The sequence below is a fragment of the Magnolia sinica genome, chromosome 11 (genome assembly GCF_029962835.1).
Source record: "Magnolia sinica isolate HGM2019 chromosome 11, MsV1, whole genome shotgun sequence".
Classification (NCBI taxonomy): domain Eukaryota; kingdom Viridiplantae; phylum Streptophyta; class Magnoliopsida; order Magnoliales; family Magnoliaceae; genus Magnolia; species Magnolia sinica.
The window spans coordinates 5,802,429-5,818,301 of NC_080583.1; the positions used below are offsets into that span (position 1 = coordinate 5,802,429).

The window sequence follows — 15,873 nt, forward strand, 5'->3', positions numbered from 1 at the left end:
GCCGGGTAGGTATTGGCAGACTACTGGTCAGGCTGATAGTGTGGTCTATTCCACTTATTGGGCTATGCGGCTAGGGAGGCGGCAGTCCGTGTGAATTGTATTAGACCCCGGTGATATCCCAGAGAGAAACTGTACTGATTTGTGTACTTGATGAGGACTGACATGCTTGCTTTGCATCTCGCATATGACATTTGGCTACATAGGTCTTGCATCGCATGGTCTTTGTATGGTTGATAGCATTCATGCCTTGCATCACATAGCCTTGGTACGACTGATTCTATTCATGGAGTTACCCGCATATTTACGCAGTACTCTGATTTTGTATACTTAGTACTTGCCTTGCGCACACACTTATACCACCCTCTAAGTTTTTGTAAGCTTATGCACGACCGTTACGTACAGGTGTCGTTGGATCACAGCAGCGCTGAGGCAGGAGTGTGTATCGGATTATTTTGGAGCTTTTGATCACCTTGTATTTCCCTTTCCACATTGTACTCAAAAGTTTTTGATATAGTGGATATGTGGTGATGTCGTTTTGTGACTTGGTTATGCTTGCGGTTATGCTCCATTACAAAAAAAAATTCATACTGAAAATCCTCCTTCTAGAATCCCACGATCAGAATCTGGCGTATGAGTATTGGGAGCCGAGAATGAGGCATTACGGAGGCAGTCGGCGCCGGATTCGGCGATCAAAAATTTTGTGAGCCCGATTTCTGAGTTTGGGGTGTGACATGTGGCATCACCAAAAGTTTCTAATCCTAAGAAGCTTTTAACATCTGATCACTGATTGCCTAATGGATGACTGAAAATGGTCGACGATGGTCCACATTGGAGTATGTGATTTTTAGGCTATGACATGTCCATAGTGGGATCCAATGGATGAAAGGTCCTTATTCCTCTGAGTGGGTGAGATCTGAGATGTATAGAAAATTGTCTTCTTGAATTATGTTATATGATTAGTGTAGTATACAAATCATGTAGCGGTGTTTTAAGGGTCAGTATACATTGTAATTTATGTTGTTGCCATGATCATATTGCGATGGGCCACACCTTGATCGTCACCATCTCCACCATTACTGGTATAGAGCATGTGCATTCGGAGAGCAGTTGGATCATTGAAATATGATAGTATGAGTTCTTCAGCGAAGATGAGAATAAAACGCCTTCAAAAATTGAAACAGGGTTGAAAAAATCATTTTTCATATGAAAGGCAAGTTTAAAACAATCATTTTTTCGACAATTCTCTTAATCCACTGAAATCCAATTCTTCGAGTAAGTAATTGATATCCACAAGTTTGGAACAATGACAGCCTCTCCATCTTCGAACATTTTTTAATGCATTTTAAGGGAACAATCTGAATTTCTTTGTTTGTTTGTTTGTTTGTTTTTTATGAAGGTAATGATATTTTATTCAATTTATATATATATATATATATATATATATATATATATATATATATATATATATATATATATAAAGAAGAAAAAAAAGAGGCAAAGTAGGAGATCTATGGTGAATTACAATATTGAAACCCAAGACAAAGGAGAAAGATTTCATTACAAAAAAAAAGCCTCTAAACATGAGGCCCACCCCATTACATCCAAACCAATCTGATATTGCAAAACCAGAACTCAAAGTTATCTTTTAACTCTTTAAAATCCACAATCCAAATGAAAATGTGTACCTCAAATGCTCTTGCCTACATTCAACTTTTCTGAGCTAAGGCCATGTTTGGGCATTCAGTTGAATTGAATTGCATTTGCCCACGAAATTCAAATCAAATATCGCTTCGATCCAGCTTGAATTGCATGGAATTGCAGTTGGTCTAATCATCATTAGAAACACTTTGATTGACTAACAGATCAATGACAAAATCACAGTTCTTGAGATTGCGTATAGTGCTCGAATCTTTATTTATTTCCAGCCTCCTGATATATAGAAATGTTCCTAATGATCGGTTAGGATGCAACCAATGACGGATTTATCACGTTCCCGATGAACAATATGTTGGGAAGCGCGGAAGGTGAGCCCTCAAGATCTGACGGTCTACACGATGTTTGGAACCTTTACAAAGCAGAAGAACGGTGCTCCAACGGCCCGCCTATCTACTACTGGAGCAGATGGAACTATTCACACCTCTGATCCTACGGTATATAGTGGTCCCGGATTGCGATATATGGATCAGATCGTCCCAAGGACAAGCTAAGATGGACAGACTCTCAAGCACAATGTTTCTCTCTCCGTATACTCTCAGTATTTTGTATATCTCCGTAGGTTTATGCGAGAGAGAGCGCATGCCTTTTTATAGGAAAGGAGGGGAGTTTGGATGAGACCATATCACCCGGTTTTATCCCTATCTCCTATCATAAATCAAATTCAATTTTGAATTTGAAATATAACAGAAAAGGAAAAAGGCTGGAAGATGCCTACACTTATGGGACCCACCCACTAGTGATTGCTCACCAGTGGGCCCCACCGGCCTACGTCCAACATCTCCCACTCAATCACATTGTGGGATAGGCACATAAATTTGTCCATTTAACTCGCCTAATAACAATCAAAGATCAAACATCGCGATCAAAAGAATCAGAGGCGTGGGACCAGCTGGATCACCATAATCTTCTCACAGGTGTTTAAGTACTAAGTGACCACCTGACTAGTACTCAATAACCCAAGCTTTGCAATGCCTGTCCTAGTCCGCATGACCACACCGGATGGAGTTAACTCCCGAACTGGAGTACTCGGCCAACATACGCACTTATCCAACTTATCGAGTTATTATGAAGACTTGATTTTTCACAAACTTCGAATAAAACTAATTCAAAGCAATACTTATATATATGCTTTTTAAGAAAAATAATGTTTGCAAAAGTCTAATAAAAAACAACTCGATACTGCCGGCGGATAAGTCTTCAAGTGCGTATTTATAGTTCTAGAAACATGGTGTAGCTGTCACGGGATCTTCCCCACGCAGATGTGTAATTTGGAATTAATCAAGCTGCTTTCCTAGCGTAACTGAGTCTGGCCAATCAAGGACCTTTCGTCATCGTACACTAAAGTAGCAACACTTAATCTCATCCTCATATACACAAGAGGAGGGTAGCTAAGGACACAAAGAGTCACATATGGGACTGGCTAGTCGCACGTTGCAATGATTGGATCGAATCAAAGCAATCTGTAGGTAATAGGTCCCAGCACGTGGCTACAATCCACGTCGTAAAGTAGACAATACTAGGTGAATGTCGGGTCTACAATACGCAGGTTATTCTACATAAGGTACGACTCATCTCATAACCTCATAACCTGGCTTTAATTTCAGGCCATAACATTGATCGCATGTAACGGAATGGTGCGATTATGTTATTCGACTTTATCAGTCTCATCTTCAATCTTTATAAGATTGTAGGCGGATACGACTCACTCATATCCTCATCCTTTATTATTCACAATAAAGGGAAGTTCATACCTCAATGTATAAACATAGCCCCAAATGTACCTCTCTTGTACATTCAAGGTTGGTCAACTCGTGCGAGTGGGTGACCGGCCTGCCGATAAAAAATAGAAATCCTACATGATTTCAAGGTAAATGCTGATGATCTTCATACCTAGTTATATTAGTGTTCAATACTGAATAAAAGGGATATAATATTTATTAATGAAAGATCAAAGGTACTACAAAACAAGTACATCAGTCAAGCTTTCCTCAATCCCATCTGCCTGACGTGAACCTGAAATAGATCTCTAGCTATAGGTTTCATCATGGGATCAGCCATCATCTCCTTAGTAGGAATGTAGCTGAGGGCGACCTTCTTATCTCTCACTTGATCACGGACGTAATGATACTTGATCTCAATGTGCTTAGATTTCTGGTGGTGTTTAGGGTCCTTTGCCAAGTCAATGGCAGAAGTATTGTCTATCTTCAGCGATATAGGCTGACGAACACTCGGTACAACACCCAGACTCAATAGAAATCTGCGAACCCATACACACTCCTGAACTGCAGCACAACATGCAATGTACTCGGCCTCCATAGATGAAAGAGTTGTGGATGTCTGTTTCTTACTCGACCATGAGATAGCTCCTCCTCCGAGTAAGAATACGTATCCTGAAGTAGACTTTCCCTAGTCGGCGTCATTACCCCAAGCAGCATCTGAATATCCTTTTAGCTCGAGGCTTGTGCCTTCATAACACAACAGTAGGTCTTTTGTTCCTCTGAGATAGCAGAATATACGTTTGATGGCTTGCCAATGAGACTGTCCCTGGTTACTCTAATAACGGCTGACTATGCCAACTGCATAGCTAATATCCGGTCTAGTGCAAAGCATAGCATACATTAAGCTCCCTACTGCACTCGCATAAGGTACTGAGGACATAGCCAATTTCTCGGCTTCAGTCTGGGGACACGATTTCCTGTCTAGCTTGGTAGCTTTATCCATAGGGGTTTCAACAGCTTTTGAATTTTTCATCCTGAACCGCCCTAAGATCTTTTGTATATAGGTTGCTTGAGACAAGCCTAAAAATTTCTTAGGGCGATCCCTGATGATTTTTACCCCAAGAATAAAGTTGGCTTCACCGAGGTCTTTCATCTCAAAGTTCGAGAATAGCCAATCTTTAGTCAATATTAACAATTGCATGTCATTACCAGCTAACAGGATATCGTCTACATATAGAGATAGTATCAGAAAAGATCTTCCAAACCGTTTTATGTATACACAATGATCTTCTTCACTCATCGTGAATCCAAAAGTGGTGATGGCCAAGTGGAACCTCATGTACCACTGTCTTGAAGATTGCTTCAGCCCATAGATAGATTTTAACAACTTGCAGACTTTCTTTGGATGTTTTTTGTCCACATAACCCATGGGCTGTTGCATATATATCTCTTCATCCAAGTCACCATTTAAGAAAGCGGTCTTTATATCCATTTGATATAACTCTAAGTTTAAGCTTGCGACAATGGACAAGATCATGCGGATTGAGGAGAACTTTGTAACAGGTGAAAAGGTCTCCTCGTAATCAATGCCTTCTTGTTGTGTAAAACCTTTAGCAACTAATCGTGCTTTATACTTGTCCAATGTACCATCTGCCTTTCTTTTGATCTTAAGTACCCATTTATTACCTATCGCTTTGCGATTGGAAGGCGGATCAATAAGTTTTCAGACTTTATTCTTCTCCATAGAAGCGATTTCTTCATCCATAGCATTCACTCAATCAGCCGAGTTAGAAAATAATAATGCATCCTGATACAAATCAGGTTCATCATCATCAACTGCAATGCAAGAGAATGTTTGCCCCTCAATATCGAAGTATCTTCGGGGAATCAATCCTCTTTCGCTTCGACGTAACTCAGGAGCCTGCTGAGATGTCCTCCCACTGTCCTGGTGAACTATAGGAGCATCTTCATCTTGAGGAGCAGAACTCCCACTCTCCTGAGATACATCGGGTATTTCAAAAAGTTCTATTGGAACCTTTTGCTTCATTCAGCTTGGGTATCTATCTTCAACGAAGGTCACGTCTCGGGATTCTATCTCAATCCATCGTCCATGGTCCTCATAAACTAGAACGTATCCCTTTGAATGCATAGGGTACCTAATGAACACGCATTCAATGGTTTTACTATCAAGTTTACCTCTATGTTGACTAGGTAGCAAAACATATGCCAATGATCCCCAAGGGCGTAGGTGGGTTAAAGAAAGAGGCCTCCTAGACCACATCTCATATGGAGTCTTAGGAATGGATTTGGATGGGACTCTATTAAGGACGTAGACGGCTGTTAACAGTGCGTCTCCCCAGAATGTGGTAGAGAGATTGGCTTGTGCCATCATCGATCTAACCATGTCCAATAGTGTCCTATTCCTTCTCTCTGCAACACCATTTTGTTGTGGAGTGTAAGCCATTGTGTACTGCCGAACAATTCCAACGTTTTCACAATATGATTTAAACGTTTCAGATGTATACTCGCCACCTCTATCAGATCGAAGGGTTTTAATCTTTTTCTCAAGCTGATTTTCCACCTCAGCTTTATATTTAAGAAAACAATCAAAAGCCTCAGATTTGTGTGAGATGAGATACATATATCCATAGCGCGAGTAATCGTCAATGAAAGTGACAAAGTATTGACATCCGTTTCTGGCATGTACATTAAATGGTCCACAGATATCTGAATGGATTATCTCTAGTGTGCCCTTAGACCTAGCCGCTTTGGGAAATGGTTTCTTCGATGTCTTCCCGGACACACAATGTTCACAAAATGGCAAATTAACTTTGGATAAGGAGTCTAACAGACCAGATCGTACTAGTCTTGTCATACGATCCTTTCCGATGTGACCTAACCTCGCGTACCATTTTTGAGATTCAGATTCTACATTTTTATTCGACATAGCAGATAAAGCAATATGGGCATTATCACAATCTACGTCTAGAATAAATAAATCTGAAATTAAATTTCCCCATGCAAAGATGAGGTTATTCAGTCTCAAAGAAACTCTAGTCCCAGAAAATCGAATATCAAAACCATCAAATAATAATCTAGAAACAGAAATTAAATTCCGACGCATCCCCGGTGCAAAAAGAGTATCACGAAGGATTATTGTTTGCCCTATGCGTGTACGGAGATGGAGAACGCCAATCCCTAGTACGTCTTCAACAGCGTTATTGCCCATGTACAGCTTGTAACTTCCTTTAGCTACAGGCTGGAATTCCTCGAGTCCTCGACGACTCTGTGTCACGTGCTTTGTTGCGCCTGAATCTAAAATCCATTTGTTAGATATAGTATCAACGGAAAAGATTTCAGAACAAACGCCCACATACAAAGTCTCTTGTAACTGAGAAATGTGGGCACACTGCCGAGCATAATGGCCGAAATTTCCACAGACAAAGCAGATTATTTTTGTCTTTTTCTGCTTCTTCTTTCCATTCCCCTTCTTGAGATTTGAAGGAGGTGTTGTGGTCTTCTGTTCTTGATTATTCTTCTTCGCCTTCTTGCGAGCTTTGAACCGTTTATTATTAGCTTTTCGCTTATGGGTCTCTGCTGCAAAGGCCTTGGCCGAACCTGGCTGAATTGCATTCATTTCAACCTCACGTACTAAGTGGCCACAAAAGCCTTTGAACGTTGTGATAGAATCAGTATGGTTCAGAATTCTTTTGATTTGGGCCCAAGATTCAGGCAAGGAACGGTGTATGGCTATAATCTTCTGATTTTCAGTCAATTTGCACCCAACATTCCTAAGGGCACCTATCATTTGCTCCATCTTACGAATATAATCTTTGATGGGACAGCCGATAGGCATCCTGTACTCCTGGAATTCCAATTCCATTGCCCTAATTCTCGCATCTGACTTCTGCGCATAGGCATCTGTCAGTGCTTCCCAGATTCCCTTAGCGGTTTCATGCACTTCATACGTAGGTATGAGTTCTTTGTGCATAGTGCTAAGAAGGACATTACGGGCTGAACGATTTTGTTTTCGCCACTTATTATAGCGAGTCATCGCAACCCTATGTTCTTGTAAATTTCCATTTTCAGCCAGGATGGGTTCCTTTTGAACTACATCGAGTGTGTGAGATATGTCGTCCTCGTCCAGAAGGCATCGCACTGCTCGGGACCAGTCTTCGTAGTTGTTGCCGTCGAAATGTTGTCCTTTTAGTTGTTCAGCGATTAACGTTTTGGTGGCCATCTCTACATTGCATGAGTATCACTACTTAGCTATGATCTAAGGTATTGACACTAATCATCAGCATTTCTACGTGTTATATAAAATTTCAAAGTATAAAAACAGTTAACACATCTTAATGAGATCTGAAAGTCCACATACCCATATGGGCAGTGTAGAACAATCAAGTTCTCTAATTAAGATGAGATTTAATGCTTTTATAAGAATAAATTTATATAACGTGCAACCTTCCATTACATGGTTGCATGCATCATTTGGTGTAGGAGAATAAACTCCCACTCAGGTTATGCACAACATTTATTTGTGTATAGGGAGTATCTAAGCACTAAGTTTTACAATTTCCAATGAAAACAAAATAAATAATATGGGGCTTAGATCTAAACACATCAAGCCAAATATTTTCTCATATATAAACATCATCATCAGAAGGAAAAATGAAGTGCTAAGATATCGAGAGAGTACAATCTTCACCTGTGATCATGACTATTAGTGATGGATCTGATCATTATCGATAATGATCATTGTTGATGATGGATCCTTTCATCAACATTGATCATCATAGTTGATGATCGTTTCGTTCACTAATGAGCTCTAGATCAATAGTGAAGAAGAAAATAATAAAAGAAACAACATTCTTTTGATATGAGTCCATCATCCTTCAACAGATCTGCACATATGTATACGTGTTAACATGTGTACAAAAGCCATGTGTACAAAAGCCATGGTAACTTCTGCTAAACACTGGTACATCAGTCAACACGTGTACAACACGTGTACACATGTGTATAGCAGAAGCTATGACCCAATATAATATGTGTACACTTGCAGATTAGCCAACACGTACATACACGTTTACAGTAGCTAACACGTGTACTTGCATATTAGCCAACACTTGTACACACGTGTACAGTAGCTAACACATGTACTTTCAGATTAGCCAACACGTGTACACACGTGTACGGTAGCTAACACGTGTACAGTAGCTAATGCTTGTACAGCCAACATGTTTACCGTGTGTACAGATTAGCTATTGCATGTACTATTACATCTACAGCCAACATGTGTACCATGTGTATAAAACAACATGTATATAGAATAACATGTGTATCTTTTGACCGTTTTGATACAACTTATACCATGTGATCAGACCTACATATGTTGCTGACGTTAATATAGCTGGTGTGATTGAACAGCAGCCAAACTGTTTCTTCTTCATACGGCAGCTATATTTCTGGCAGTGTATTTGAATACAACAACTAAATGGCTGGTTTTATTCACATCAGCCAATCCGCAATAGCTATGCTTTTGTATCCTGTCGGTCTGATCATGGTCCATGCAATAATATATATGTTTCCTTTAAAGACTCAAAAAAGAACACGTTAATGTGCTATGATCATGGTCCATAGGGCCCACATTCACATGCACTTGTGAATGCACTTCAATGCACATATTAACGTGAATGGGCCATCTTATTCAGTGGACCACCAACATGATGTTGTGGTTCTAATTGGATGGTCAGATTGGATACAGTACATATCATGGTACATATCAAGTAACCCATGTGAATACAACTTCTATTTCTATCAACGTAAATAAAACACATAACGTGTCTTAGTTGTGTACGTCACTGATGTACACTAGCCAATCTGATTCCCAAGTGTGCTATCATTTATGGCAAGCGGTACACCAGCCAATCACATGTGTTATACGTGCACATGAGCCAACACACGTACATGTACATCAGCCATCACATGTGACACGTCAGCCAACACACGTGACACGTATATGTACAGAAGCCAACACAGGTGTATGTACATCAACCAATCATTCATGTATGGTGAGGTACATCACCGGCTCTATATTGAGTGGGATAGTTCAATACAACAACAACAACTATTGCTGTATTTTATTTTGATGTACACGCATGTGGTATGACTGTGATGTACACGCATGTGGTATGATGCATAATGTGTATGGAAACTTAATCGGGCTTACAGGCATATGGCATACGTGTATACATTTATGCCGATTAGATTTTAAAGCCAGGATACATGCATATACTACATGTATCCTCATGCGTGTTTCCAAAATCTAATCCACCATACATACACTGATCCAATACCATTCGTAAGTCATAGATTCCAATCCAAAAAAAAAAAAGGTTGGGTCACTTACCTTTTTAGATGAATATAATCGGAGATCCGCCGTTAAATTTGCTCTGATACCACTGTTGGGAAGCGCGTAAGGTGAGCCCTCAAGATCTGACGGTCTACACGATGTTTGGAACCTTTATAAAGCAGAAGAACGGTGCTCCAACGGCCCGCCTATCTACTACTGAAGCAGATGGAACTATTCACACCTCTGATCCTACGGTATATAGTGGTCCCGGATTGCGATCTATGGATCAGATCGTCCCAAGGACAAGCTAAGATGGACAGACTCTCGTGCACAATGTTTCTCTCTCCGTATACTCTCAGTATTTTGTATATCTCCGTAGGTTTATGCGAGAGAGAGCGCATGCCTTTTTATAGGAAATGAGGGGAGTTTGGATGAGACCATATCATCCGGTCTTATCCCTATCTCCTATCATAAATCAAATTCAATTTTGAATTTGAAATATAACAGAAAAGGAAAAAGGCCGGAAGATGCCTACACTTATGGGACCCACCCACTAGTGATTGCTCACCAGTGGGCCCCACCGGCCTACGTCCAACACAATATAGCCCCACTAACCTCTTCTCTGATCATGAACATGAACGGGTGATCCGCTACAAAGTCGATGGGCCTCAAATCTATGGACAAACACAACTTCCTTAGCTGGCCTGCCGTCACCGCAGTGGCTTCCGTCCCTTCCTCAGTAACCTCGATGCAAGCCTTGTGGAACACATCGGAGACGCAGATCACTTCATAATTCTGCACGTATTCTACCATCTCATCAAGCTCCCCTCGATCCGAGAAGGGTAAAACCAGTCCCATTTCCTTCATGATCTTCGATGCTTCAAACGCAAATGAGATCTTGAACCTCGGGACTCTAAACTCACCGACTTCGACTTCCCCGAGCCTTGTATACAGATCCAAGAACTTGGAGTCCAAGGTCAAATTTTGTACTAGATCTTTCAGCCCGTCCCTCTCATCAGGGAGGAATAAATACATTGTGAACTGCCTCTCCTCTTGGCCTCTCTGGTAAGGGAGTTTAAGGACTTCGAATCCATCAAACGAGCATACAAATTGCTTCATCTTACTGGTCATGAAGGCTACTTGGACGCTATTTCCATTAAGGAGGTAGAATTCCCTTTGAATGGTTTTCGATGCTTTGAACTACTTGTTCCAAGCTCCCTTGAAGTAGATTGCATTTGCAAGAACAAGTATGGTAGAATCATCAATAGACCCAGATGGAAGAAGCTCTGCGATAAGCCCACGGGTCGCGTCTTCGGCCCGTGTGTTCACTTCCTCACTTCATCACCCTTCATCAACATCATAATACTCATTCATCATCATTATCATCATGGATGGCACCGATTTTTGCACATTTGGTTTTCTCAGTGTGCGAAAATTCTTTGTTCTAACCACAGTTCTAAAACTTGGTGACTTGAGTTGAACTCAACTGAGCCAACTCAACTGGAAATCGAGCCAAGTCACTATGAAACTTGCTGAGAAGTCTGACTTGATCTGCTTAACTTGTTGAGTCGGCTGCCTACTCGGTTGACTCAACACGACCTGCCATGACTCGAACCGAGTAACTCGAGTCAAGATTCAAATTAAAAAAAGTGTTGATGGTGTGATTCGAACTTATGGCCTCAACCAAGCTAGCTGGATATCGAGTCGGATTTTCAAGTTTATTAAGTATGGTACTGACTGGTGGTGTAAAATTCAGAAAACAGAAGATGGAAGATGAATAGCTGTTCATTCGACATGGATGGTGATCATGGTCAAATTGTATTTTTGACCGCATATCATGCACCAATTGATATGGTGCCATCAGGGATGCCTCATGGGTAGGATGCATGTCATGGGGTCCACCATGGTCACAAGTTTCTAATACCAGATTGTTCACCTACATTGCAAGAAATGATCCAGAATGAGAATTCTATAAGAATGAATCAAAGATTGATCGGCCATCGGAAGTGGGTCCCACTTAATCCTTTCACCTTCTTAAAATTCGAGGAAATGGGCCCACTTACTCAGCTGTTTGATCGCTACATTGTGGAAACTGTAACTTGTTTATTTCAGTGAGGTTAACAAAGATGGGAGATCTGTTAAGATCTCAAATACACATTTTTAACAAATAAGGAAATATCTTAATCTATTCTAACATTGATTGTACTCGAATATTTTGAAATTCTAGTAGAGCGTCTAGCACTGCATCATCTTTGAGAAACATGATTCAGAAAGCAGTTGATCATGTGAAATGGAAAATCAGTAAAACAGAAGTGAAAATTACACACCTGCATTCGAAAATTGGTCGCCCTCGCTTCCGCTGTGTAAATGGAATTTACAATATCTCTGAAGGCAGGTTTCAAAGGAAATGATTGCTCGACCCAAACGCCATTAGCAAAAGATAGACGAGGTCCTCCGATGCCATCTCCATCGGCGGATATGAGATGAACAAGTCGAGAAGAGAGCGAGTTGAGTTCCTCAATGCTTTTAGATTTCAGGAACTGAAGCATATGTTTTAATGTATGTCCTTTTGATCCAGTGGCGATCATGCTCAAGACGACATGGACAGATAGCGGAGAGAACACGAAATTCAACCCTTTTTCAATCTCCTTGAGGCCAACGTGTTTTGCTATTTGCAGACAGAAATCAGTGTTGAGAATGCTGGCTGGCTGAGGAGAAGCCATTGGAGAAGTTTGAGCTTTGTCCAGAGGCTTGTTTTAGTAGAGAGATGAAAATTTCAGAAGCTGAATTACCAGATAATAAGACGGGGAGTTGGCCGGCTTACTACTAATGAATAGGGAAATCCTTATAAATTGCCTGTAGTTTTGCTTGAAATTGATCATGCCTAGATGGGTGGGCCCATAGGATTTAATGGTATCAGTACAATCTATGTCTAGCAGTTTGACTAACCACTATTGGAGGGGAGAGATCTAATCACCCCTTTAATTCTATGGTTAAGATGACCATAAAGCGGTGGTTGTGTGTCCATGGCTCTATCGACCAACAGCACCCGTGTGTGCTTTCGGATGTGGAGGATGCTATCGGCCGGGCTCCGGCTACCGTCTCTTCCTTCCGTTGCTCCGAGCGAAGAACGGCTTGTTCTGTTGCCTGACCTCGAGTCGGGACAGCAGCCATGTGGGCATCGCGAAGGGCTGCTACCTAGTTGATCCTATTAGTAGTCATACGCTCGTCTCAAAGATTAAGCTATGCGTGTGTAAGTATGAACTAATTCAAACTGTGAAACTGCGAATTCCGCATGAAATCAGTTATAGTTTGTTCGATGGTAACTGCTACTCGAATAACTCCAAATTAGATCAATGGTTTAAATCATCTAGAGGTATGCCCAATGGATAATAGATAACAACGAGTATATGGGAGGAAAGAGGGATTACGAAGGGAAAAACACATGAGACCCACCCAATAGTGATTGCTCACAAGTGATTTCCACGGGCCTATATCAACATGTGGGTACTGACTAGAGGACCCCAACAATCCGATAGACACCTTCGAAATGATTGGATGGTTAGGACCATCAGAACATCATGATTGCTGGGCAGTGGTTTATCCAAGGTGGGGCGTGCTAGATAGAGAGTCGGATTACATTCTGTCAATATGAAATTCAGGTAACGGTCAACAGCTTTTAAGACTGTTTGATATCCATTTTAGGATGTGTTGTAATCCACGCCAAATGTTAATTAACTATATCAGCATTGTATAGATCTACTGCTACAAAACCAAATACAGGAAATAAAAATGCAAGGAGAGCAAATGTTTGGTTTGCCGGTCCACACCATTGATTTGATGGGCCCCACTGTAGATTGGGTTCCACGGATACTTCCCCCTGATTAGAGGACCCCCAACGTCGATCAGTGGCCTGCAAACGTGGGTCGGGATTGCATTCGAAAAAAAATGGGCCAAAGATAAAAGATCCAAGGGTTAGCATTCTCCAGTCTGGTAGGTTTTCTCTGGATAACCAAAAAATGGGATCCACATGTACAAATCCGGTGCCCCTCAATTCCATAGAATTGAGAATGAGTCTATTCATCTCAACCAAACAGACAAGACAGAACGCAATTGTATGAGGATGGAAGTTCATGCCAACCCCTACAAAGATCACGTGCCAAAGAAATACAAAATTCATGTAAGCTGTTACGGGTGAAATGGAGCTAAACGAATGCATAAGACAGATGAGTCGAGCGGTAAGACTCGGTGACTTTATATATTGCTTGAGGGCCGGAAAATCACTCCAACCTCTTGTGTCGGCAACTTTCTACCTCAGCGTCCGTTGTCACTTTGGTCTCCGACCCGACCTAAGGTACCGACCCGACCTGAGGTACTGACCTCGACCTCAAGTACCGGGTACCAATCTCTACTTGAGGTACTGACCTCGACCCCAGGTACTGACCTCGGCCTCGGAATAGAAAGAAGAATTTTCTCCATATACGGGTAGGATTACCTCTCGAGATCTCCGTCGAAAATCAGGTCGATTGAATTAAAGTCAGATGTATTCTTGAAATTAGAGTCCAACTCCAAAATACAGCCTCTCAAGCAAATCAACTCAAATATGCAAACCACCTGTAAAGCCTATAAATACATCTCCTGTCATGGGTAAAAGGTACAATCAACTATCCAGATTCTACTACACGAATCCATATGCCTGACTTAGGCATCGGAGTGTCCCCGGCCTTAATCAACGCCCTTACCGTCTTCTCTTGTTCTCCATTAAATTGCAGGTACTCAGCGACTCGTATGTGAGACCTGACCCGAGTTCGCATGTGTGTGTGTAAGTATGCATCTCGTGTATTTTGGTCCCGCGGTCCTACTGATCAAATTTCGGCGACCCGCGACCTTCGGATAGTGATTGCGGTCACCCTCGAGTTTAGTCACGTAGACCCGACTCGGATTGACCCAAGACCTATGCTATTGCGACCGCATCATCGCCGCGGTTCCAGCGTCGTGTCTCATGCGTAAATCCGGCATGTCCATCAAAAGTTATGGGCCGCGCATTATTTGGACCGTTGATTGCATTTTTGGTGGGACCCACCTGATTGCACATTTCTCCATGTGCACTATTCCCCATGTAAGCCACCTTTAGCCTAGCAATGATGGCTTCTTTTCTCAAGAAAACCATGATGAGATTAGCTTCTCTAGGCAATGATGAGCCACCTTATCCCATGAGCAATGATTATTTCTCTTTTCAAAAATTCATCTTTTTCTAAGAAAGCAATCATTTCAACCTTAGAAACTCTCTCATCTCCCTCTCTCTTTCTTCATTTCTCTCTTCTCCTCTTTGCAAATGTCCTCCATTGCTGAATTTTTCCAGCCCTCTATCCTCTTCTTCTCCCCTAGATCTAACCATCAAAGATCCATCATCACCATTGAACCTCTTTCCTTGAAGCTTAAGGAGCATGGTGGTTGAAGAATCTTGAAGATCCAAAAAGTGGGTGAGCATGTAGGATAGATTGCATGATTCTTATTGTCATAGATCTTTTGTTGCTTCATATGGAGAGTGTAGGACTCACCACATCAATGGTGAAGGTCCACCACTCCTTGGATAAGGTCTTTTTAGCCATCACTTGCATGCATGTGATCTTGATGGGGCCATTCTCCATGGACCCCATCTTGATGAGATTTCCTTTATTCCTCTCTTCTCCACTTTCTATGGTTTGGATGTAATGATTATGTGGCCCACCTGATGTGCCATGCAACCAGAATTTTTAAATTTTGGGACATCCAGGCCCAAGTTGTTGGACACCCAGGCCCAACTGTGCTGCCTAGTTTTGCTGCTTGATTTGGAAAGCCTTTGGGCCTGATTTTATGGATTTTCTTGGGGAGGTGCTGGGCCTAGGAGTTGTGTGACACATCAGGGTGGACCCCACCTTATGGAATCTATGATTTATTTCCCATTTATTAAATTTTTGGGCTGATCTAGACAGCAACATGTTGCTGTCCAGATTGCTGGAATTTTTTATGCTGTAATGTATGTGTTGTAGGCCTTGTTTGTGGTCTCATTTTTCCTGATTTCTTAGACTTCTCTTTGAGGTA

General features: G+C 41.5%; 1 pseudogene; it reads right to left on the reverse strand.

Annotated features, from left to right (window-relative positions):
* Positions 1-12,588, reverse strand: part of LOC131218653 (serpin-ZXA-like) — a 29,865-nt pseudogene extending 17,277 nt beyond the window's left edge.
* Positions 12,589-15,873: the final 3,285 nt, after the last annotated feature.